The following is a 25,303-nucleotide window of genomic DNA, read 5'->3' as shown; positions in this document are numbered from 1 at the left end:
ATTTGTGAGTTGCTAGGGAAACCAAGACGATTTATGTCGGTAGTGAGTGGGATATCTGGTATTGAAGATTCTCCAGCCGATTGCCTCACTTGGAAGAATCTAATTCCATGCTTATGCAATGTAGAAAATTGTATGAATTTTTGTCTGGCGTATGGACTAATACCGGATGACGAAAGGAGGGACTGTATAGACTGCGATGGGGCGAAGTCTATAAAAGTGCCTAAGAAGAGTTCTGATAGTAAAATACCTTTACAATTTCATTGCGGAGACTGTGGTAAACGAACGACTATCAGGAAGAATACATGATTTGAGTACTCCAAATTATCGATCCACACCAGCATAATTCTTGTATCTTGCTGGATTAGGGACTACAACAAGCAACAGCATCGGAAACTGACTTATGTACTAATTCCGTGTGTGACCATTTCGGGTTTTGCAGAGAAGTGTGTGGCATAATAGTGACGAACGACAGTGTTCCGATCGGTGGACCAAATGAAGCTGTTGAATTGGACGAACCGCACACAGCACGAAGGAAAATCCAGATAAAACGACCTATAAAGAATAAAATCAAACATATTTGGGTATTCGGTGGTATAGAACGACAGTCCCGGAGGTGCTTTGTTTTAAGAGTGATGCCCAGAGACAAGGCAACTTTAGTCGATTTGATGAAGCACTTTATACTGCCCGGTAGGAAAGAGATTACAGACGGCTTTCAGTCCTGCGAGACACTGAAAGCAGAAGGATTCAACGACGAGTTCGTCAACCTATCTTTAGAGTTCGTGTCTTCGGATAACCCCAGTGTGCACACGCAGAACATTGAACGGCTAAGAAAATCAGTGAAATCTTCCATTAAAAGAGAAGGGCGTCCAGGAGAAAGTGACGAACTCTACTTGTTTCAGTATTTGTATTTCCATAGCTTGCGGTTGCAAGGAAAACTTAACGCATGTGACACTCTACCCACATTTTTGCGTGACATTGGCAGAGTCTACCCAGGTTACGGCAAAATACACTTCAAATGGACTTCCTCATGACGACGTCGACGACGATTGAGATAAGTCATTTCTTCTATAATTGCAAGTATTTTAGTAACGAATTTCTATTGTCGTTCCTGTAGTGACCACTATAAACATACTAATATCGCCTGCCTCCACAGTCGCGTGATCGATTTACAGCCGGCCGCGGTGGTCTAGCGGTTCTAGGCGCTCAGTCCGGAACCGCGTGACCGTTACGGTCGCAGGTTCGAATCCTGCCTCGGGCATGGATGTGTGTGAGGTCCTTAGGTTAGTTAGGTTTAAGTAGTTCTAAGTTCTAGGGGACTGATGACCACAGATGTTAAGTCCCATAGTGCTCAGAGCCATTTTTTTGATCGATTTACAACCGCACGTTCGATAGCTATCGTTTGTATCTCGCGGATTCGATAGGCAAATATTCGTGGAAATTATCTCCTTCATTAACAGAATCTAAATGTTCCACTTTGATACACGCTTTGAATATACACTCCTGGAAATTGAAATAAGAACACCGTGAATTCATTGTCCCAGGAAGGGGAAACTTTATTGACACATTCCTGGGGTCAGATACATCACATGATCACACTGACAGAACCACAGGCACATAGACACAGGCAACAGAGCATGCACAATGTCGGCACTAGTACAGTGTATATCCACCTTTCGCAGCAATGCAGGCTGCTATTCTCCCATGGAGACGATCGTAGAGATGCTGGATGTAGTCCTGTGGAACGGCTTGCCATGCCATTTCCACCTGGCGCCTCAGTTGGACGAGCGTTCGTGCTGGACGTGCAGACCGCGTGAGACGATGCTTCATCCAGTCCCAAACATGCTCAATGGGGGACAGATCCGGAGATCTTGCTGGCCAGGGTAGTTGACTTACACATGCTAGAGCACGTTGGGTGGCACGGGATACATGCAGACGTGCATTGTCCTGTTGGAACAGCAAGTTCCCTTGCCGGTCAAGGAATGGTAGAACGATGGGTTCGATGACGGTTTGGATGTACCGTGCACTATTCAGTGTCCCCTCGACGATCACCAGAGGTGTACGGCCAGTGTAGGAGATCGCTCCCCACACCATGATGCCGGGTGTTGGCCCTGTGTGCCTTGGTCGTATGCAGTCCTGATTGTGGCGCTCACCTGTACGGCGCCAAACACGCATACGACCATCATTGGCACCAAGGCAGAAGCGACTCTCATCGCTGAAGACGACACGTCTCCATTCGTCCCTCCATTCACGCCTGTTGCGACACCACTGGAGGCGGGCTGCACGATGTTGGGGCGTGAGCGGAAGACGGCCTTACTGTGTGCGGGACCGTAGCCCAGCTTCATGGAGACGGTTGCGAATGGTCCTCGCCGATACCCCAGGAGCAACAGTGTCCCTAATTTGCTGGGAAGTGGCGGTGCGGTCCCCTACGGCACTGTGTAGGATCCTACGGTCTTGGCGTGCATCCGTGCGTCGCTGCGGTCCGGTCCCAGGTCGACGGGCACGTGCACCTTCCGCCGACCACTGGCGACGACATCGATGTACTGTGGAGACCTCACGCCCCACGTGTTGAGCAGTTCGGCGGTACGTCCACCCGGCCTCCCGCATGCCCACTATACGCCCTCGCTCAAAGTCCGTCAACTGCACATACGGTTCACGTCCACGCTGTCGCGGCATGCTACCAGTGTTAAAGACTGCGATGGAGCTCCGTATGCCACGGCAAACTGGCTGACACTGACGGCGGCGGTGCACAAATGCTGCGCAGCTAGCGCCATTCGACGGCCAACACCGCGGTTCCTGGTGTGTCCGCTGTGCCGTGCGTGTGATCATTGCTTTACAGCCCTTTCGCAGTGTCCGGAGCAAGTATGGTGGGTCTGACACACCGGTGTCAATGTGTTCTTTTTTCCATTTCCAGGAGTGTATATGGCACGATCCATATCCGATTTGTTATCATGACTGTAGCTGTGTAACCTACATAACCGTCTTTCATTTACTTTTTGCGTGTAAATGTGTAGCTGCTTAGAAAGACAAAGAGGATATTCAACGAATTCCGGTAAAGCTAGTTCTTAATAAATACCGTAAATACCGAATGGTTATAATTAAAGTTCTACTACTACGGTGGACCTGTGTGGGGTGTGTTTATCGTATGGTAGCCAAATTTGGTAGACGTGCCAATGCCAATAAGTTAGTGTTGAAACGACTTATAATGTAAATAAATTAGTGCCAGTTTTGGCCATCAGGTCCAGATTTGGCGTTGTACAGTTTTTGTATGAAGGTATGACATCCACGCTGTCATTTGACAAACCATAACGTGAGTGAACATTATGGCTATCGAGAAGAGAGACGGCGCACTGTTAGTGAAACTATTTTACGTGAACAGCACTAATTGTAGTGTTACATTCAGAGAGATAGCCAACTGAAAGGTTTGAGAAAAGGACCGACGTCACTAAATGGTTTAAAGAAGTGTAAGTTATTGACCAGGTTGCTGTTACTGTAAGTGACTATGCAGCACGTACCCCGGGTATTGCTAATGCTCGTGCAATGTCACGAGAATTGTCCATCACATACTCAACAGTATGGATGTTTTGCGTTCGATATTAGACTGGTACCCGTACAAGATCCAGACGGTGCAGCAACTGAAACCTCATTATCAGTAGCAACGTTATGATTTGCCCTTCGGTTTCTGGCACGGATCGAAGTTGGTGACATGTGACCGGGAAACATTTTATGGCGTGACGAGGCACGTTTCACACTACAGTGTGCAGTTACTGCATAGGAGAGTCGAATATGGGGCACTGTCAAAACGAGTGTTGTACACGAAAAGCCATTGCACTCGTCAAATGTGACTGTGTGGTGTGGAATCACAAGCACCTTTATTCTCTGTCCGTTTTTCTTTAAACAGAATACTCGCAAAGGGCTTGTCACGTGAAGGGTGACGTCTGCGCGCTATCGAGACCTCCATGTACAGCAAGTGATTCCTGCTTTGGGACAGCCAAAATGTGTGGAAAGCACTGTTTTCATGCAAGACGGGGCAACAACGCATGTCGCCCTCCCTCTAAGAGATATGCTCAGTGCAACGTTTATCTCCAGTATGGACTACAGATCACTCGCTGACTTACGTAATCATATCCCACACGCTAACTTCTATGATTATTAAGTCTACACTGCACACGAGCATCGTAAAACAAGAAACGTACGGTAACATGCTGCATATTGCCCTGAACCCTGTAACGACGCTACTATGTTGGAAAAAAAGTAACAACTGAATCTATGCTGAAAGTGCTTTAATACCAATCAGACGGTAGCCGGATCGTTTCGTAAGCATCAGATGATAATAACTTCATCGTCTCCAGTGACCCGAGATGTCGCCAATTGAATCCAGAATCTTCTCCAGTCAGTGGTGTGTCTTGCAGAACAGCTGTTATTATACACCTGGACTCAGTTTCTTAACGAAAAATTCCTGTGTACTGCTGAAACTAAAGTCAGGTACCATTTGCATTACGCGTAATCTCTAAAATGGACTGCCAGAAGAAAAATACAGCATACTCAAGGACTGCATTCATTGGCACTGGGCGCCTATGGCGGAGTGGTTACACGACAATAACATCCCTGTAATGGACTGGCCTGCACGGAATCCTGACCTGAATCCTATAGAACACCTTTGGGATGTTTTGCCATGTCACAAGGCCAGGAGTGTGATGGAGTGGTTCGAGGAACACAGTGGCGAGTTCCGATTGATGTGCTGGCACCTCCAGCTCGCCAGATAAGGGAAGTGATAGAACATAAAGTAAGAGCTCATCCCCCTCTCCCCGGAATTTACGGGACTTAGGTGACTTGTATGTGTAGATGTGGAACGCTGGGCAGAAAAAACTGGGGGCAATTGTACCATCCAGACCACCTCCTCGGTATGCGGTAAAAAACTAAGTGCCCTCCACACGTGACCCTCTGCTCACCGAACGTCACAAGGGACAAAGATTTTTTTTGTTTTCTTGGGGGAAACTCGCATGGAACCAGCGGAAGCAATCGCTCGTGAATTCCAAAGTGCCACCAGCAGTCTAGCAATGGCTGTACACAGTAAGTTAGGTAAATGTATACAGTTCTGGTCTGTGCCGCAGTTATTTCATGAGAACGTCTACACAAAATCTTCATATGTAATTTTATTATCAATTTCTTTAATACAATAGCTACACAGAGTAGTATAATGGTAACAGAATAGAAAAATAGGTGTATCGCATATAGCGTCGGTTGACATCAGAACGATAGTTGATGATCGCGACACCTACTCGTCTGGTGCTATCAAGTTGCCATTTGCGCCTGTATTATCGCTGTTTTGTGTATTGCCTTCCACCGACGCCTGCACTTGATGCGTAGACGTTTAGGGTTGCGCTGGCAGCTGCATGAACGCTTTGCGCCGTTTTCCCATTCCTTTGTCGACGCTGCCATAGCTCTCGTATTCGCTTGGCACTGTACTTTTTACGCATTCTGAGTTCCTTTCGACGCGAGCTTTACTGTGGGTTCCGTTTCCTGTCACTCTGAGCATAATGACAACACATATCGGACGGTACCTTTCAGTATTATGGTATTTTCGATCTAATACCAGTTTTCACTTGTACTGCAACGGATGCTTTTATTGCCTAACTTTGGGTCCTAGTAGCGACCCGCAAGCTCTTCAAAATGACACCCGAATCGATGTCCAACTGAACGCGTTACACCAATTCACGCAACCTTACACAAAGCTAATTCGTAACAGTCACGTGCATGCGCCTACACTGGTGCGATGACGTCGCAGGCAAAGCAAACACTGCTTGGGAAGCACGTACAGACATAATAGTAATGAGCGTATGGCATTGGTGGCCGGGAGACCCCTCGCGGGGCGATTCGGCCGCCGCTCCACAAGTTCTTTAACGCCATTACGGCGACTTTGCGAGTGAATGAGGATGAAATGATGCTGAAAGACACACACAACACCCAGTCATCTCGGGGCAAAGAAAATCCCTGATCCCGCCGGAACCGAGCTCCGGACCCCGTGCGCGGGAAAGCGAGAACACTACCGCAAGACCACGAGCCACGGACGCGTATTGACATGATCTAATTGTTATGGTCTCCACCACTGTTTATGCATTTTTAGTCTCGTAGTTACTAGCGATTCAAATCTGACGGAATTTTATCACACAAACGCTGCAACGAGCTTAAAAATGTTTCCTCGTCCAAAGATTTACTCTGCCAGAAAAAAATGTGTAACACCTCAAGGACACGTCAGTTGCTAGGTAGTTCGTCATTGTAGGAATATATGATATCAAATTCAGACATAGTGAAACTTGCACGACACAGTAAAGGGTGCCCAAATAGCCCTCCTCTCTCTGGAGAGAACGCACAGGTATTTTCTGTCAGGCAAACGATCATAAAGGTGACAAATGGCTTTCTGGGATAGACTGTCCCAAGAATTTTGCGCGTTTTGTTGCAATTCAGCAACAGACCTCCTGAGCGCCATCTCATCGCCGATGACAATGACAAATGAGTTATTAACACTGCAAATCCTCAGTATTCACATATTACACCCCAGTGCCAATGAACGCAGTCCTTGAGTACGCTGTATTTTTTTCTGGCAGTCCATTTTAGAGATTGCAAAAGGTACCTGACTTTAGTCTCAGCAGTACACAGGAATTTTTCGTTAAGAAACTGAGTCCAGATATATAGTAACAGCTGCTTCTGTAAGACACACCACTGACTGGAGAAGATTCTGGATTCATTGAGAACCGACAACTAGATGGTTGAAAAGGACATTAATGCCTAGTGCACGAATTCTTTGCATATTCAATTGGCGACGTCTCGGGTGACTGGAGACGATGAATCCATTATCATCTGATGCTTACGGAGCGTACGAGCTACAGTCTGATTGGTATTAAAGCACTTTCAGTTGTTACTTTTTTTCCAACACAGCGTCGTTACAGGTTTCAAGACAATATGCAGCATGTTACGGTACGTTTCTTATTTTACGATGGTCGTGTGCAGTGTAGGCGTTATAATCGTCGAAGCTGGCGTGTGGGATATGTATTATGTAAGTTAGCGAGTGACCTGTAGTCCATTTGCTGCAATGTGCTTAGCGTGTAGATATATACGTTTCTCGGCATAAATAAATTCTTTCGATAAAATTTGGATTTATACGGTCTATAAATACCAGTATCTGCCGAAAAGCTGCAGATATTGTGGCGGCGTTTCCACACGCAAACCTGTCCGCAAATGTCGCATGCTGATGTTGGGCAGAGGATTTGTTCAGCTTCTGGTTTGCCACTAGACTTTCAAAGCATAGCTAGGGCTGATAAATTGCGGTATACGTCGCTACACGCTGTTGGCACTCGAGGCATAGCATTTGGCAACGGGGCACGTTTGGCAGCAGGACACCTCTCAGGCAAGTGATGAAGGTATTTTCCTGCGGGGGATGCTTATATGGCACGAAATGGCACTCATGACAGGAATGTCATAGTCTATCATCAGCAGGTGATTTACACCACTGCCGTTAAGGACTTGCCTGTTGTGAGTCCAAACCAAACTATCATCTATATCTTCAGGTGGAAAATGCAACACTTTCCTCTCAATTGTTCCACAATTGTTATAATCGGTCGAGATAGTCTCAACGGACACGGCAACCGGGAGAAGCCACAGTCATAAAAATCTGAATAACCGTGTAAAATTGATTGCAGAAAAAGCAGATGCCTGGCTCAGATTCAGTGGAAGAATCTTAATGTAGTGTAGTCTGTCCAAAACAGAAGTATCTCACAAACACAAGTTCGACCGATTCTGGAGTATCGCTCGTTCAAACTGGAATCCTTACAACGAGATAACGAAGAACCAAAGGAGAGCGACGCATTTCGCCATGGGATCGTTTAGTAAGGGCGAGAGCGATGCGGAGATGCTAATCAAATTCCAGTGGCAGAAGCTATAAGAGACGCATTGATAGTTGGTGCCAACATTCCACATTCCGTGACTTGTGTCGTGGAATATTTCCTCCCACATGTACACTAAGTGATCAAAAGTATGCGGACACCCCCCAAAAAATACGTTTTTCATATTAGGTGCATTGTGCTCCCATCTGCTGCCAGGTACTCCATATCAGCGACCACAGTAATCATTACTTAGCGTGAGAGAGCAGAATGGGGTGCTCCGCGGAACTCACGGGCTTCGAACGTAGACAGGTGATTGAATGTCTCACACGTCTGCACGCGAGATTTCCACACTCCTAAACAACCCTAGGTCCACTGTTTCCGATGTGACAGTGAAGTGAAAACGTACTGTATTCAAGCATTATGAATCACCTCGAAGGGAACGATGTATTGATACGCAACCAGCATGGTTACAGAAAACATCGTTCTTGTGCAACGCAGCTGGCTCTTTATTCGCACGAAGTAATGGCCGCTATCGACAGGGGATCTCAAGTTGATTCCGTATTTCTAGATTTCGGGAAAGCTTTTGACACCGTTCCTCACAAACGACTTCTAATCAAGCTGCGGGCCTACGGGGTATCGTCTCAGTTGTGCGACTGGATTCGTGATTTCCTGTCAGGAAGGTCGCAGTTCGTAGTAATAGACGGCAAATCATCGAGTAAAACTGAAGTGATATCAGGTGTTCCCCAGGGAAGCTTCCTGGGACCTCTGCTGTTCCTAATCTATATAAATGACCTGGGTGACAATCTGAGCAGTTCTCCTAGGTTGTTCCCAGATGATGCTGTAATTTACCGTCTAGTAAGGTCATCCGAAGACCAGTATCAGTTGCAAAGCGATTTAGACAAGACTGCTGTACGGTGTGGCAGGTGGCAGTTGACGCTAAATAACGAAAAATATGAGGTGATCCACATGAGTTCCAAAAGAAAGCCGTTGAAATTCGATTACTCGAGAAACAGTACAATTCTCAAGTGCGTCAATTCAACTAAGTACCTGGGTGTTAACATTACGAACAACTTCAGTTGGAAAGACCACATAGATAATATTGTCGGAAAGGCGAGCCAAAGGTTGCGTTTCATTGGCAGGACACTTAGAAGATGCAACAAGTCCACTAAAGAGACAGGTTACACTACATTCGTTCGTCCTCTGTTAGAATATTGCTGCGCGGTGCGGGATCCTTACCAGTTGGGATTGACGGAGGGCATCGAAAGGGTGCAAAAAAGGGCAGCTCGTTTTTTATTATCACGTAATAGGGGAGAGAGTGTGGCAGAAATGATACGCGAGTTGGGATGGAAGTCATTAAAGCAAAGACGTTTTTCGTCACGGCGAGATCTATTTACGAAATTTCAGTCACCAACTTTCTTTTCCGAATGCGAAAATATTTTGTTGAGCCCAACGTACGGAGGTAGGAATGATCATCAAAATAAATAAGAGAAATCAGAGCTCGAACAGAAAGGTTTAGGTGTTCGTTTTTCCCGCGCGCTGTTCGGGAGTGGAATGGTAGAGAGATAGAATGATTGTGGTTCGATGAACCCTCTGCCAAGCACTTAAATGTGAATTGCAGAGTAATCATGTAGATGTAGATGTAGATGTACAGCACAAAAGCTTACAGGCCGACCTCGTCTGTTAATTGATAGAGACCGCCGACAGTTGAAGAGGGTCGTAATGTGTAATACGCAGACATCTATCCAGACCATCACACAGGAATTCCATACTGCATCAGGATTCACTGCAAGTACTATGACAGTTACGCGGGAGGTGAGAAAATTTGGATTTTATGGTCGAACGGCTGCTCATAAGCCACACATCACGCCGGTAAATGCCAAACGAAGCCTCGCTTGGTGTAAGGGACATAAACTTTGGACGATTGAACAGTGGAAAAACGTTGTGTGGAGTGAAGAATCACAGTACACAATGCGGCGATCCGATGGCAGCATGTGGGTATGGCTAATGCCCGGTGAACGTCATCTGCCAGCTTGTGTAGTGACAACAGTAAAACTCGGAGGCGATGGTGTTATGGTGTGGTCGTGTTTTTCATGGGTGGGGCTTGCACTCCTTGTTGTTTTGCGTGGCACTACCACAGCACAGGCCTACATTGATGTTTTAAGCACCCTCTTGCTTCGCAGTACTGAAGAGCAATTCGGCGCAGGCGACTGCATCTTTTAACACGATCCAGCAATTGTTCATAATGCAGGGCCTGTGGCGGAGTGGCTACACGACAGTAACATTACTGTAATGGACTGCCCTGCACAGAGTGCTGACCTGAATCCTATAGAACACCTATGGGATGTTTTGGAAGGCCGACTTCGTCCCACCCTCACCGACCGACATCGATACCTCAGTGCAGCACTCCGTGAAGAATGGGCTGCCATTCCCCATGAAACCTTCCAGCACCTGACTGAACGTATGCGTGCGAGAGTGAGTGGAAGCTGTCGTCAAGGCTAATCGTTAGGCCAACACCATACTGAGTTCCAGCATTAGCGATGGAGGGCGCCGCGAACTTGTAAGTTATTTTCAACCAGGTGTCCGGATACTTTTGATCACATACTGTATGCCACGCGGGGTAGCCGAGCGGTCTAAGGCGCCTTGTCGCGGTCCGCGAGGCTCCCCCCGTCCGAGGTTCGAGTCCTCCCACGGGCACGTGTGTGTGTGTCGTTCTTGGTGTAAGTTGGTTTAAGTTAGATTAAGTAGTGTGTAAGCTTAGGGGACCGATGACCTCAGCAGTTTGGTCCCATAAGACCTGACCACAAATTTCCAAATTTTTCACCTAGAGTATCTCTTGAAACGACCATGACTGCGTAATTAGAGAAATTTGAGCTCACACAGAGGACAGACTATGGCCCTTCTTTCCAAGCACCAATCGCGAATTTACTGAAGGCAATTGAGTGGTCTTGGGTCAGGATGGTTCCGTTTCGATGTCTTAGGTTGGGATTTGAAGTCCCACATCCCAGTCTCAGTAGGAAACTCTTTTACTCATTCCTGTCCACACACATGACTCGTAGCCTTGCCGCCAAACGAGAAAAGAAACGTTAATACGAAGTCGGCCTGATACAAAGTTCATTGGAAGAAAGCTTGTATACTGGTAAATCGGAGAGGCAAAATTATAAATAAAGGCATGTGAAATAAACTAGGGACAAAGGACGCAATGATGTAAGGTAGAGCACAGTAATAGAAATCGCAAGAGGCGTCACGAGCGGAAACTTGTTTTAAATTGGATGCTGCTACAAGGAGAATGGTAAAAGCTAAACAGAAAAGGTAGGGAGATAAACCGAGAATTACAGATGAACTTCACCGCCAACAAAAGCAAGAAACAGAGTACAGAGGAAGAAACTGGGACAGGGGTTCGGTCAGAGACACTAAGGCTAACGGCCTTTCAAGGTCTGGTGGTCATGATCTTAACTCTTCCAGTTTTCCTCCATTTTTCTGTCAGATAATAGCGACGCAAATGCCTTTCAACACCAGTATTCGAACTAACTACCATTAAATCCTTTATTTACATTGACAATGATGACTGACAACCATTCGAAATCATATCGCTGATTGCGAATAACTTCGCGTCAGCTGTACTAGGTACAGATGTTTTACCTCTTGGTAACATATGAAAATTTATGCTAGACTGATACTCGAAACCGGATTATGGCGAACAGCCATCTTAACCTTTTCGGCTATCCGAGTACAAATATTTTCCTTGAAACCCTGTGGCGAGAATCCAAGTAAAGTTGCGAGCGACTATATCGTAGGCGGTACGACATATGGAAGTTTGGGTCGCTCCTGGAAGTGTGCTCAGGTAGCCAAACTTGTTAAGATGACCGCTCGCGACAATCGGAAAATCAGAGTTTGAGTCCCATTCCAGCACAAATATTCATGTGTAACCAAATTTCTTCAAACGTTGTTAAAAACAAGTCCATTTATTTTGTTTCCATTAAAGCTCAGTCCGCTTCTGAAGCCATATTCAAGTGAATGCGTAATTGGGCTATTGTTTAACGGCTCATCGATTAACTCCTGTAATAGTGTAATCGTAGAAGTGTAATGACTCGACATAATAATGTCCACTATTAAACTACTGCTGGATTTCCATTTTCACAGTTCAGTATCAAGTTTTCGTATATAATAAAGTCAATGTTTGATATCCTTTACCTTCTACTGGTATTTATTCTTCTCATCGAAACGTAACACATTGAAACAGTAGCAGTTCATAAAAAAATTAAAAAATCTGCAAGTACTGTCCATAGTCCGTAATGCTCCGTGCCAATTCCACACCGCTCATTACACACTACTGTTCAGCAACTCCTGTTTCGCCTTATTTCGTGGCCCTCTATATAGCATGTGTCGGACCTTGTCTATACCAACAATTCAAAAGTAATATAATTAGGCTTATTCCGTCCAGCTTATGACAGCAATGTAGTGTAACGAATACACACTTCTTGTATTTCTCACTAATTCGTATCTTTTTCAACCATTATTTAATGATGATGATGATGTTTTGTTTGTGGGGCGCTCAACTGCGCGGTTATCAGCACCCGTACAATTTCCCAACCTTTGCTCAGTCCAGTCTCGCCACTTTCATGAATGAGAATGAAATGATGAGGACACACAAGCACCCAGTCATTTCGAGGCAGGTGAAAATCCCTGACCCCGCCGGGAATCGAACCCGGGACCTCGTGCTCGGGAAGCAAGAGCGCGACCGCGAGACCACGAGCTGCGGACCATTATTTAATAAGGACCCGCTTGTTTGGAGCGGAATTGAAGTAGAATGCATGAAAACTTTTTTATGTAACCAAAAGTACTTCCACTGATTATTTTTTATTGGCAAAAATATATTTATACAACCAGAAAACTTAATACTTTAATCAGTATTGGCTAATAGTCCAGCAAAAGTTCAATAACAGGGTCTAAATTTCTAGAGAGCATGATATTGTGGAACCTTATGCATCAAGTTATTTTGTAAAATAAAAATTGCTCATCAATGCTAACACCGCCACTACAATCAGCAAAACGTAGACTACTCTCTGTCTTGAAGGATCTGGAAACATACCCTGAGAAACTTTCTTTCACACTTACTAGGTAATTGTTGCCTGACAGTAACTGCAAGAAGGTAAAAAATTAGCATTCATTTATTCTAGGGATGATACCAGAGCAACTGGAGGTGCAAAGTTTTGCTGCGTTTCCGGAGGATGGGCACATTACCATACTTCATAGTCAAAGGTATGACAACATGTGTGTCTGGTGTAGTAGTTATCCAGCTTAATGATTGCGATTGTATGGACGCGTTATACTGTGTGTAGCGACGAGTCGTTGTCAACTATTCTGAGACACATTTGCGGATGACACATCAACTGCCATGCCGTCTTTCGTTTGCCCGCAAGACGCCGGTCACGCAGCACGCGTAGAGTAAGCTGCAGCAAATGCGTTACTCACGATGTCGCGGAAGGCTCTCCTAATGGCAGCAGCAGTAGTGCAGAAGCGGAGGTGCGCGCGCCGAAGTCACGATGCCGACTGACTGGAAGGTGGCGACGCCGACGCCGTCTGCGTGGAAGACCTGCCGGCTGGGGTGGGGAACCGCGCGGTGCCTGGAGGGGGGCGTGGCCACGCTCTGCCTGCGCGGCGCGGCGGCTGCGTTGTTTCGACGTGCTACCAGCGGCCACTGAGGCGAACTGGTCGGCGATCGTCCACTCCAATACAAGAATAATAGCCTCAGTGCCTCCGGAAGGAACAGGCTGATGGAAAAAACGCTATCATGGACAACCATAATCAGACAATTACGAGGACTGTTTTGTATGATTCATTACACTCAGCCGATAGCCGGCCGTAGTGGACGAGCGGTTCTAGGCGCTACAGTCTGGAACCGAGCGACCGCTACGGACCCAGGTGCGAATCCTGCCTCGGGCATGGATGTGTGTGATGTCCTTAGCTTAGTTAGCTTTAAGTAGTTCTAAGTTCTAGGGGACTGATGACATCAGAAGTTAAGTCCCATAGTGTTCAAAGCCATTTGAACCATTTTTTGAACTCAGCCGATATGCCTGCTGCATACTCCCCAACTACAGAATGTACTTCGCATACCACTGACAATTCTCCACTCCCTTATCTTGTTCCAGCAGGCAATAGTGAGGGGACGAAAGACTGAATGTTAATAAACCTACGGGTGAGTCGTAATACCTCTAACCAGTAGCCCCCACACCCTATTCTTTAAAGACTCGATCTTCCATGTACAAAACAGTTCCAAACGTCTGATTGCAAATGGTTCAAAAAATAGTTCAAATGGCTCTGAGTACTATGGGACTTAATTTCTGAGGTCATCAGTCTCGTAGAGTTGGAACTACTTAAACCTAACTAACCTAAGGACATCACACAAATCCATGCCCGAGGTAGGATTCGAACCTGCGACTGTAGCAGCAGCGCGGTTCCGGACTGAAGCGCCTAGAACCGTCGGCCACAACGGCCGGCTGATTGCAAATGAATTATTGAGTTCTGCATCTACAACCGCGCGGTATCATGGTATAAGTATATATGTGGATGGCCTGCCGGTGTGGCCGTGCGGTTCTAGGCGCTTAAGTCTGGAACCGCGTGACCACTACGGTCGTAGGTTCGAATCCTGCCTCGGGCATGGATGTGTGTGATGTCCTTAGGTTAGTTAGGTTTAAGTAGTTCTAAGTTCTAGGGAACTGATGACCACAGATGTTAAGTCCCTTAGTGCTCAGAGCCATTTGAACCATTATATATATATATATATATATATATATATATATATATATATATATATATATATGTGTGTGTGTGTGTGTGTGTGTGTGTGTGTGTGTGTGTGTGTGTGTGTGTGTGTGTGTGTGCGTGTGTCTGGGTGCACTTTACCACGGGATAATTATATATTTTTATTTTTATAATTATATATTTTATGATTTTGGTTTGGGTACCTTTAAAAACTATGGGCTAACATGAGACTTTTTAATTAACTTATACCGCGATAAGACTCTTACGTACATCGGCTGCCCCGAAGTACGTACGATATAATACTTTTTAAACACAGTGCGCGACTCACCGCCTTCTAATAAATAGTTTGCGCGAGCGCGGCTATTTAGAAAAGAAAATGTACGTATTCTTACGCAAACTGTAATATTAATATAGGTCTCAGGGGCTACTGATTATTTATGTACCAAATTACATAAAGATTAACTGAGATATTGCGCAATGTAATGATTTTCAGTATTTCTTGTTCATTATTTGTAAGGCAAAACTGGAGAGAATCTCGTCTGCCGTTAGGCCGCCAAAATGAAACATACTGAACTAATCAGTCCTGTGAATTTTGGTAACTGAAATTAATTTTAACTTCGAAATTAATGAAAGATCAAAATTGAGAAGTCTCTCGCATTTACATTTAATAACATGAACCGTCAGCGTAATGGCCGACCAAATCCTGCTAGGGGAGATGAGCTCCGTGCACTACGAAGTTCTGTAAAAACTTTGTTAATTATAATTAATGGTTGCGATCATGAGAGGTGACAACCAAGTCAATAATACACACTTTCTAATAACAATTTCTATTATATTTTTCAAAAATACAGATAAAACTTACGTTAATTATCAGGCAGCACTACAATGGTGGCCTACCGCTAGACGAAACAAAAACGGGAGAGCAGGTTCAATCAAATCATTGTCTCTGATCATCGCAGCCTATGTTACACATAGATTACACCAAAACCTGTGTTTTGTTGATTTCATCGACATTTCTTCAAAAATGGTTCAAATGGCTCTGACCACTATGGGACTTAACATCTGAGGTTATCAGTCCCCTAGAAATTAGAACTACTTAAACCTATCTATCCCAAGGACATCACACACATCCATGCCCGAGGTAGTTTTCGAACCTCCGATCGTAGCGGTCGCGCGGTTCCAGACTGAAGCGCCTAGAACCGCTCGGCCGCACCGGCCGGCTTCGATATTTGTGTTTTGATAATAATAACTTACGTTCTTTAGTATTTGTTACACATCGCGCCCACGTACGCAATCTTGAAATAATTTATAATTCACGCGCCTCATAAAAAAAACTTCCTTTTCCTTTCTCCAAATGTCCATTTATGTGGCGTACCGTCACAGTGGATAGCCTCCAAATCATGCTTAAGTGCGCGGCAGAGGGTTCATCGAACCACCTTCACAATAATTCTGTTATTCAAATCTCGAACATCGCACGGATAAATCGAACTCCTATACCTTTCCCGCGCTGCTGCTACGGTCGTCGGTTCGAATCCTGCCTCGGGCATGGAAGTATGTGATGTCCTTAGGTTGCTTAGGTATAAGTAGTTCTAATCTAGGGGACTGATGACCTCAGATGTTAAGTCCCGTAGTGCTTAGAGTCATTTGAACCATTTTATACCTTTCCGTGCGAGCTCTGATTTTCCATAGTTTATTATTATGATCGTTTCTACCTGTTTAGGTCCGTGTCATCAAAATATTTTCGCATTTCGAGGAGAAAGTTGGCGACTGAAATTTCGTGAGAACATTCCGCCCCAATTAAAAGGGCCTTGGCTTTAATGATGTCCACCCCAAATACTGTATCTGCCCTGTTTCGCGATAATACGAAACTTTCTGCTCTTCTTTGAACTTTCTCGACGTACTCTGTTAATCCTATCTGATAAGGATCCCACACAGCGCAGCAGTTCTCCAAAAGAGGACGAACAAGCTTGGTGTATGCAGTCTCTTTAGTACAGCATTGTTTTGCCAGTAAAACGCCATCTTTAGTTTGCCATCCCCACAACATTTGCTATGTGTTCTTTCCAATTTAAGTTGTTCGTAATTGCAATTCCTTGGTATTTAGTTGAATTTATGGCCTTTAGCTTTGACTAGTTTCTCGTGTAAACGAACTTTAACGCAATCCTTTTAGCACTCATGTGGATGACCTCACACTTTTCGTTATCGGGTCAATTGCCAGTTTTTACAGCATACAGATATTTTTTTCTAAATAATTTTGCAATTTGTTTTGATTTTCTGATGACTTTACTAGACGATAAACGACAGCGTCATCTGCAAACAACCCAAGACGGATGCTCGGATTGCCTCCTAAATCGTTTACATAGAAAGAAACAGCAGAGAGCCTATAACTTTACCTCGGGGAACGCCAGGAATCACTTCTGTTTTACTCGATGACTTCCCGTCATTCACTACGAATTGTGGCCCCTCTTACAGGAAATCATGACTCTAGCCGCATAACTAAGACGATATTCCATAAGCACTCAATTTCACTACAAGCCGCTTGTGTGGTACAGTGCCAAAAGCCCTCTGGAAATCTATAAATACGGAGTCAGTTTGAAATCCCTTGTCAATAGCACTCAAAATTTCCTGTGAGTAAAGAGTTAGTTGTGTTTCACTAGAACGATTTTTTGTAAATCCGTGTTGACTGTGTGTCAATAGACCGTTTTCTTCGAGGTAATACATAATCTTCGAACACAATAGAAGTTTCAAAATCCTGCTGGATATCTATGCTAATGATGTGGGCATGTAATTTAGTGGATTACTCCTGCTGCCTTTCATGAATATTGGTGTGACCTATGCAACTTTCCAGTGTTTACGTACGGAGCTTTCGCCGAGCGAGCAGTTGTATATGATTGTTACCTATTTGACGTTAAACACGTAGAACCGTTATGGATGAAGACGAAAAACCTTAATTACATTTGTGTAATCAGTTTCGGATTTTTCAGTTACTAACATTTCGGTATACTTTTCATTTTCCGGTAGATGCATTCGCTGATCCGAGCGCGGATCACAACGTAGTACCTCGTGTGCCACAAAAATTAATAACGAACACACAGCACCGGATAGCACAGATCGTAGCCTGAACTGTTCTCTACACAACGCTACCGTTCAACACAATCGCCATACATTTTTAAACATTTGCGGCGTCGTTGAACCCAGGCGACAAAACCAGTTTGGAAATATTTTGTGTTTTGCTTTTTGACCCGTAATTTTAAAGCTGTTTTCCCCTATCCGTGAAGAAAGAGTATTCGGACGCTGTCATGGACATCGGCAAGGTGCGGCATTTGGTAAAGAAGTTTTGCAACGCAGAAACGGACGTTGCACATACGTCGCGCAGCGGCCAACCGACAACATTTGTCACAGGCGCCATTCGAGGACGCGCTGATAAAATGATTCGAGATGACAGACGCGTCAGAGTTCACAATAAATGGTCTTAAAATCATTCCGAAAAAAAGGGAGAAAAAGCAAAACCCTTTTTTTAAACAACTGTTTCGACGCCTGGTTTCAACGATCACGCAAATGTGTACATATGCATGGTGACTATGTTGAACGGTAGAGTTGTGTAAAGGACAGTACAGGGCATTATCGACACAACTTAAGACTTTACATGTTCATTATTAAATCTTTAATGACACAGTAGGCACTACTTTTCATCCACCCTCATATAACGTTTAACCTGGATCCAGTACGTAAATTTGAACAAATTTTCACTCCGCTTCATTATTATTGTTTCGTGTATCGGAGCGGAGGTGGGTTCAGCAAGGAAAACTCTCTAAAAGGTTTGAAATTATGAGTAAAGTTTGTTGGAAGTCGCCAAGCGCTCTCATTTTTAAATACTGGATGAATAGCGTGGATAAGCTGCATACTGTGAGTTACAACTCCTCAAGATATTTACACAGTTTCTAACTTTAATGCTTGATTTATTGTCTTAAGAATTTAACCTCTTAATGCGTAAAGTATGACAGCATTTCAATTTCTTTAATTCGGCCAATAATTGTAAGAAATACTGAAAATCATTTTGTTTGCCCCTTCTGAAGGAAGGATCTATTCTAAATCTAATCTAAATACTGATCATAATTTTGAAATGGGTGGAGGGTATTGTAATCGCTCATGAACTACACACGGAGGAAAAGGGTATCACGTAATATTTAATACAAAAAAATACTGATGAGCAAAGAAGGGAAAACTAAAACGGCCGGCAGCCCACTAGGACAGTGAATATCCAAAATCCTAAGAAAGGTAATGGCATAGAAAATTAAGCAAATACTCACTAGCGTTGCAACAGATCACGAGAAAATAAATGAATCACAAAGCACTGACTTTGCATTTACTTATTCTCAAATATTAAATATTGTAAGCAAAGTTAAATGAAGTTCTGGTTACATAAATGACTGACTGTAAATGAAACTTCGTCGCATAAAAAAATGACTTTGATCAACCTCAGCGTAACGTGATGCAACACTTGGAAAAAGGTGAGCAATTTACTTTTAAATATTGAAAGACGTAATTGAATTTACTTTAAGCAAATGAGCTATTGATTTACTTAACATAACAACAATAAACTGTGTACCAAGACAGCAGAAGTCACTCGCTAAGCTAAATATAGAATAAATGAATTTCACACCCTTTTTTCTTTTGCTGTGTCTTTAGTTAATAGTTTTGCCAGTGAAAGTTTACGTTACTTTAAGTGAGTGAAATTAATACTCGAACTGAAAATTAGTTAAGCTTCTGTCATGCAGTACAAGAATGAACAGTTGCTGAGGCAGCAAAATTTAGAATGAAACTGGTCGTTAGAAAGCAAAGAAAAGTAGCAGTAAATAATTAATCAACTTTCATATTTTTACGACACTCGGTGATTGAATGGAAAGGAAAGGGACCCTGCTTGGTAATATCTGAGGACAATGACAACCCAGGTGCCCTATAAGTTTTAACTACTGCAGGTTATTATTCAAGAAAGTTGGTGTGACGGTACGTCACATAAATATTGACATTTTTATCGGTTGCAAACAGTGAACAGTATTGTGAAGTGTTAAGGATGAACTAAAAATCATTTGTAAGCCCTTAAATATTTTATGAACATAATTAGTATAAAAGATACAGTTAATGTTCTTGAAACAACTGATATGCAGCGATAATTGAGGAGTAGCATCTTCATTTAAAACATGTCTATGAAAATAAAAAAGGATCAAAAGAGACGCGATTGTACGGCCGAGGAGGAAGGACGTACTTTATGGTATTCACACTGGTTTGTTTCGCGATATAGAAGGCAGCCATTGAGCGGCTACACATATTTTATGTAAGTTATTCGGTATTCTGATAAAATAAACTAATTATTGTTATCACAAAATGAATTTCCTTGTAATAGTTGTCACCTCAAATGGTCGCAGTGGCTAGTCATTTTTAATAACCATTTTTTCAGTAATTTGCGCTGCGGGAAGCTCATCTTCCGATGCAGCCTCTGGTCCGCCATTACGCGCCGAAGTATTAATTTATTTTTCAAATTGTTAACAGTAACTGTAAATGCGAGAGATTTCGTTGTAAGAACCTTCTAAATTGCAACAGATAAATAATTGAACGTTAAATTTCATTCTTTAAATTATACATATTCCATTAGTTTTATCTTGGCCGCTCCACGGTAACAATCGAAATTCTCTCGAGCCTTGCTTTGCAATCGCTAAATAGAAATTAACAAAATTACATTCAATTCAGCTAACGACAACTGTATTTTAGTCATCACGTTCAAAATCTAAAGTTGGTACATGCATAACAGCGGCCCTTCAAGAACCTGTTTCATATTTACTTAAGCACGTAAGTAAAAGTGGTAAGAAAAGATAATATCCCTGAGAGAAAGAATCATGCTCTAACAAAAGAAAAATTCACCAGATAATACCCACTATACTTGCTCCGGACACTGCGAGAGGGCTGTACAAGCAATGATCACACGCACGGCACAGCGGACACACCAGGAACCGCGGTGTTGGCCGTCGAATGGCGCTAGCTGCGCAGCATTTGTGCACCGCCGCCGTCAGTGTCAGCCAGTTTGCCGTGGCATACGGAGCTCCATCGCAGTCTTTAACACTGGTAGCATGCCGCGACAGCGTGGACGTGAACCATATGTGCAGTTGAATTGCTCAACACGTGGGGCGTGAGGTCTCCACGGTACATCGATGTTGTCGCCAGTGGTCGGCGGAGGGTGCACGTGCCCGTCGACCTGGGACCGGACCGCAGCGACGCACGGATGCACGCCAAGACTGTAGGATCCTACGCAGTGCCGTAGGGGACCGCACCGCCACTTCCCAGCAAATTAGGGACACTGTTGCTCCTGGGGTGTCGGCGAGGACCATTCGCAACCGTCTCCATGAAGCTGGGCTACGGTCCCGCACACCGTTAGGCCGTCTTCCGCTCACGCCCCAACATCGTGCAGCCCGCTTCCAGTGGTGTCGCAACAGGCGTGAATGGAGGGACGAATGGAGACGTGTTGTCTTCAGCGATGAGAGTCGCTTCTGCCTTGGTGCCAATGATGGTCGTATGCGTGTTTGGCGCCGTGCAGGTGAGCGCCACAATCAGGACTGCATACGACCGAGGCACACAGGGCCAACACCCGGCATCATGGTGTGGGGAGCGATCTCCTACACTGGCCGTACACCTCTGGTGATCGTCGAGGGGACACTGAATAGTGCACGGTACATCCAAACCGTCATCGAACCCATCGTTCTACCATTCCTAGACCGGCAAGGGAACTTGCTGTTCCAACAGGACAATGCACGTCCGCATGTATCCCGTGCCACCCAACGTGCTCTAGAAGGTGTAAGTCAACTACCCTGGCCAGCAAGATCTCCGGATCTGTCCCCCATTGAGCATGTTTGGGACTGGATGAAGCGTCGTCTCACGCGGTCTGCACGTCCAGCACGAACGCTGGTCCAATTGAGGCGCCAGGTGGAAATGGCATGGCAAGCCGTTCCACGGGACTACATCCAGCATCTCTACGATCGTCTCCATGGGAGAATAGCAGCCTGCATTGCTGCGAAAGGTGGATATACACTGTACTAGTGCCGACATTGTGCATGCTCTGTTGCCTGTGTCTATGTGCCTGTGGTTCTGTCAGTGTGATCATGTGATGTATCTGACCCCAGGTAAGTGTCAATAAAGTTTCCCCTTCCTGGGACAATGAATTCGCGGTGTTCTTATTTCAATTTCCAGGAGTATATATATATATATATATACGGTAACATTAGACATTAAAGTTTGTAGAAGAAATGACACTGGGTAACACCTGTACAACATCAGTTATACTTTGTCATTTAACAGTCTTGCGATGTGTGGATGACGAAGAATGTAGCCGACGCCAACGCTGAGCTGCTGCTGTAGCTGCTGGTTGCGAACAACGAGTCATTTCCAGAGTCACGGACAGTTATGGGACAGGCAATAGTTAGGATTGCAGCTTCCTCCGCCTCTCCACTCCTGCCGCGCTCTCAATACTCGCGAGTTAACAAAGCAGATGCACCTACAATGATGCTATCATAGCTGCACACCACGTCTGCCGGAGTTCCCCACAAACACCTCCGCACTCTTTCAAGACTCAAGTTGCTCTGTCTCCTCTCTGCTCGCAGCGCGACAAGATTCTCCACCGAGCGAGGTGGCGCAGTGGTTAGACACTGGACTCGCATTCGGGAGGACGACGGTTCAATCCCGCGTCCGGCCATCCTGATTTAGGTTTTCCGTGATTTCCCTAAATCACTCCAGGCTAATGCCGGGATGGTTCCTCTGAAAGGGCACGGCCGACTTCCTTCCCCATCCTTCCCTAATCCGATGAGACCGATGACCACGCTGTCTGGTCTCCTTCCCCAAACCAACCAACCAAGACTCTCCATACGTAAATATAAACAACGGTACGGCTACTGCCATTTCATCGTTGCTATCAATGTATTTAAACAAAGTTCCCTTGGCGATTACCCAGCAGTTTACAATATTTACATTATAATTACAATCAATTATGTACTGTCGGAAGAACATACACATTACGTCCATTGCATATTAAGTACTGTTTCCATAATAAAACCTACAGATTCAGAATTAGAAATGTAGTTCAAATTATCAATGGTTATAAGACGCCGAAAACTTTTGGCTGGTGCAGAAGGTACTTTATCAGCATTTTCGGTGTTACACACTGTACTGTTTCTCCTGGGTGGACATGAATGTGAAATGTACAGATTACATGTTTTTTACGATAAGTATTGTTTAAGTAACTTGTGAGTTTTACCAAGGGACAATATATTATTCTACAATGTATGCCTATTCCATGGAATTGAGATTCTGTATTTGAACTCTGACTTCTTTTATCGATACTATTCTTCTTCTTGGTTTATGATCTGGACGCGAACCTTAAGGAACGTTTAGTGAAAGTTCATCTTGCTGTATCAGCCAATGTAAGTTATTAACAAAACTGAAAATATAGTTGTTCGTGACTTAAAAATTGTGTCCGTGTTGAAATCATTTGTAATCCTAAACCTTACTTGTCTAGAATAGACATGGGCCTTAACAGAAATTCTTCATTGTTAGGCGCCATCTTAAAAAATAATTACGAACTTTCTTTTAGCTCATCGTAGAGACGTGCCGAAGGTTAGAAAACTAAACCTTTCTATCAGATTCTACGAGCCTGGCGGTCGCTGAAAATAATTTAATAAGATTCATTTTCAGATTTTCTCAAAGTTGCGAGATAACATCCCAGGCTGGAAGGCCTGGTCACAGGATTCTAGTTCTCGTATAAGATTTTACTTGCAGAAGCTACAATTATCTTATATAGGGAATCAAGACGAAACCACGATTCTGAGTTACGGAACGTATTGTTGTACAGTGAACGGACTGGTGAAATATTGTCTGGTGCTATAAGCACACGACTTTTAACTTGACGTCGAGTGGGCATATATGGAGGAATATCTGTGGTGTTTTAATAGTTATACAAATAAGAATTTACAATTCCGTAACCCCTGAGAACTGAGCTAGTTTACTGAGAGCTCATACGCGTCGGGCTAAAGTAAACAACATATTACACTGTTAATAATATTCCTGCACCATTTATTTCTCCTTTTGCTGAGTCATTGCATTAATGTGTGTTTCCTTTTTAGGTAAGTTCCGGCTGATATTCATTCTATTACTTTGCTCTGACAATAGAGAAAAAGAGTCACAACTATATTTATTTTATTACAGTACAACACGGACGAATGATACGGTAGACACTCACCTGGTCTTCTATGGGACAAGTTCAAATGGCTCTGAGCACTATGGGACGTAACATCTGAGGTCATCAGTCCCCTACAACTTAGAACTACTTAAACCTAACTAACCTAAGGACATCACACACATCCATGCCCGAGACAGGATTCGAACCTGCGACCGTAGTAGTCGCGCGGTTCCAGACTGTAGCGGCTAGAACCGCTCGGCCACTCCGACCGGCTATGGGACAAGTGCTAGTAATTGAAGGCAATCTGACAGGTGTGGACTACATTACTGCAGACCAGCTGCATCTCTTCGTGCTTGAAGTCTTCCCCATCGGCAATCGCATCTTCCGGAAAGATGTACAAGGTTAAAATCACACTTCAGTGGTTTGAGCAGCATGTCAACGAATACACCTGGAATTCTTGGCCGCGTATTCGTTTCAGCTGGACCTGATGCAACACATTTGGGGCACTAACTAATGTCAGCTCTACTCCTACAAACCACTTGTCATTTATGGGAACTGTGTGATTTGCGCGTAGACACCTGGTGTAACATACCTCCGGAACCTACCAAAGATTCGCCGAATCCATATAACGCAGAATTGCTGATTTATTGCGTTCCAAAGTGCGACCAACACGCTAGTAAGCTGGTGGCTATAAAGTTTTGTCTCATTAGGGAACTAGAAGCTTGTTAGCTCTTCTTCAAACAAACTCACAGCAGAATCTGACATTGGAGTCCAAATACCGTGTAACAACAACGACTCTGTACTATTGTACATGTAAATAATTCTTATCATCTGATTTTACTTTAAACTTGTGTAATTGATGTTCTGATTTCATTTCTTTTTGTTTCATGCCATTATGTTAAGAAAACTGTAAATACTTTTTAATGTGAGTATTAATGTTTATGTCAAATGTCAGTTAATATTATAATAGAATTGAAATGTAACAAATGTTGAAAATGTTGTAAAATGTTTAAAATTGTAACGGTGCGTCTGGTTCACAGGTAGGCAATGTGCTAAGATATGCAGAATGCAAAACATCGGGTGAATACCCTGTCTGTCAGGGAGCGGTAAAAGGTGGATGGCAGGTGAGCGCGGGAAAATGCGCGCGCGCACTGCACGGTACAACGGGCTCAGCAGCAGCAGTAGTTGTAGTTTGGCACTGGTCTGAGCAACACCTTCTGGAGCGAGGAGGCTCTCCTGGAAGACATAGCTTCACTGAGCCTCGGGTATGCCGTTCCAAATCCCACACAGCATGGCAAAATTCCATAGGCACTAAATGGAAAAGTATTGCGACGCTAAGAAGAATTAAAGTGCCGATACGCCAAGAGCCGTTGCTGTGGTTGTATGTGTGCTCTGTGCCTCGCCACCTTACCGCCCGCCAACCGCAGCATCGATACAAGCAGGT

General features: G+C 44.3%; 1 protein-coding gene across 2 annotated transcripts in view; it reads right to left on the bottom strand.

The window, feature by feature from the left end:
- LOC126284470 (glucose dehydrogenase [FAD, quinone]-like) overlaps positions 1-13,434 on the bottom strand; it is a 527,859-nt gene extending 514,425 nt beyond the window's left edge. Inside the window, exon 1 of one of the 2 annotated variants that reach the window (XM_049983422.1) lies at positions 13,353-13,434. The gene's annotated coding sequence lies outside the window, so the exon portion shown is untranslated. The remainder of the gene's footprint in view (positions 1-13,352) is intronic. The other variant, XM_049983423.1, reaches the window with a different exon arrangement.
- Positions 13,435-25,303: the final 11,869 nt, after the last annotated feature.

This window comes from Schistocerca gregaria, chromosome 8 (assembly GCF_023897955.1).
Source record: "Schistocerca gregaria isolate iqSchGreg1 chromosome 8, iqSchGreg1.2, whole genome shotgun sequence".
In the NCBI taxonomy this organism is placed as follows: domain Eukaryota; kingdom Metazoa; phylum Arthropoda; class Insecta; order Orthoptera; family Acrididae; genus Schistocerca; species Schistocerca gregaria.
Note: the sequence above shows the minus strand (reverse complement) of the source record. Positions and strands in the feature narration are given on the sequence as shown.